The sequence below is a fragment of the Palaemon carinicauda genome, chromosome 32 (genome assembly GCF_036898095.1).
Source record: "Palaemon carinicauda isolate YSFRI2023 chromosome 32, ASM3689809v2, whole genome shotgun sequence".
In the NCBI taxonomy this organism is placed as follows: Eukaryota; Metazoa; Arthropoda; class Malacostraca; order Decapoda; family Palaemonidae; genus Palaemon; species Palaemon carinicauda.
In genome coordinates, this window is record NC_090756.1 from 38,044,978 (window position 1) to 38,047,186 (window position 2,209).

The following is a 2,209-nucleotide window of genomic DNA, read 5'->3' on the forward strand; positions in this document are numbered from 1 at the left end:
GTTCGTACCGATCTCCCCACGTGCTCCGAAATCCTACACTAAAGCTGTCTTGATGTGCTTCCAGTGTAGCACTCATTACAGAGTGCACATTGAAAAGTGTATATGACACCGGAACACAAAGGAGTAGGTAGACTACCCTTATATTTAAAAAGTGAGCCAACTGAGAGCTTATTGGTAAAAATAGTTTCAAATTTCTATGGGGATAACACTTCCCCACAAGACTCATAACGTCTGTTCTTAGTCTCTCTGAATAGATAAATTTTGACTTTGGATTTTACCTAAAAACTTCTTGACTTGATTGTAATAGAGGTTCAGAGGGAACCCATTGTTAAAAAAATATTATTTTACGTAATGTTCTTCCTCATGAAACCCCAGATAAGTTGAACATACATTATAACTTCTATATAACAGTGTTTTCATTGATTTAATTTTGTAGATTTTTGGTTCCGAATTTGAAAGATGAGTGCTTTGTCCTGTAAAAGCGTTTTTTCTTTTTTTTACTCGAAATACTGAGGTTTTAAAGGTATTATGTTTCCCAGAGACCAAGACATCGAGAAAAGGCAAAGTATCATCCCGTTCACTTTCTTTCGTAAATTTTATATTACGAGTCTTTGTATTTAAATAGTATAAAAACTGGCTTATGTGATCTAAATTTTTGAAATGTAAAAATGTATTGTCTATATATTGAAGGTACAAAAAAGGCTTAAATTCTACGGGACAATCACTCAGCCATTTGCCACCACGATAACATAGAAATATATCTGTCAAGGTTGGTCCACATAGCGATCCCATTGCTACTCTATCTACCTGCTCATATAACTTGTCATTAAACATGAAGGTGAATGTAGTGGTAGCTAGTTCTAATAGTATTTTAAATTGTTTCTTATTGAAACCTTCGAAAATGTCCTCTCAGTTAGGGAAAAGTTGTTCAAGAATTATCTCCAATGTTTTTTCTTTAAGGATTGTTTGTCAACAAACTTGCTATGTCGAAGCTGCACATAACATAATTATTTGCATCTTCGACAGAATTTATCAACTCTACAAATTCATAATTATTCTTCAGAGTATATCCATATACTGTGAGAGGGGCGAGGTTTATTATTCTAATTCCGTGTTATTCACACAAGAAAGGGAAACTCACTAAACTGCATCACATTACTCACAACTCTGGAAAGCCATTTCTCTTCTTCTTCTTCTTCTTCTTCTTCTTCTTCTTCTTCTTCTTCTTCTTCTTCTTCTTCTTCTTCTCCATTAATTAAAGCCATAACTATCCCAGGGCAACTTCTCCTTCCGTCCCCAATAAAATCTCCTCGTCAGCAGTGAGAAGCTATGGCCACCTTCTGAAGAACTTCAGCCTGGGCATTCCTTCCCCTCCGGAGGACTCCTAAGGGGGAGGGCGTCTCTCGAGACCTGTTGAGGATGTCCTTCGTAGGTTCATGGCGGAAACAGAGGATTTATTTCCTTCCCGGATATGCGAAGGGGGCGGGAACTTGGATAGGTTGACGTGAGGGACCATGAACGAGTGGGGGGGGGGGGTAATTGGTGAAAGGGGCTTGTAATGGTTGGGTGGGTGAGAGGGAGGGTCCGCAAACAAGGGGGAGTGGGACAGGGTGGGAGGGGCCTAGTCGAATAAATCTACAAACACAGGTTTGAAGGGATTTCCCTTTCAAGTCTTCTTGCAGGATTTAATGTCAATACAGAAAAGTAGTTTTCTGAAGTTTTATCACTACTTCAGTTACATACATGCATGGACACTTTTTTTATATAAAAATTCTATATACATTTCATAATCATCATCATCTCCAACGCCTATTGAAACCAGGGCCTCAGTTAGATTTTGTCAGTTGTCTCTATCTTGAGCTTTTAAATCAATTCTTCTCCATTCATCAACACGTTTCATAGTCCTTAGCCATGTGGGCTTGGGTCTTTTAACTCTTCTGTTGCCTTACGGAGCCCAGCTGAATGTCTGGAGAACTAATCTCTCTAAGGGAGTACGAAGAGCAATCTAAAACCCATCTCCATATTCCTCCCACCATGATCTCATCCGTATATGGACCTCGAGTAATCTCTCTTATAGTTTCATTTCTAATCATGTGCTGCCCTTTAATTCCAAATACTCTTCTGAGGGCTTTGTTCTCAACTCTACTAAATATGTTGGATATGGTTTCATTGTCGTACCACAACTTATGTCCTAACAGTAACACCGATC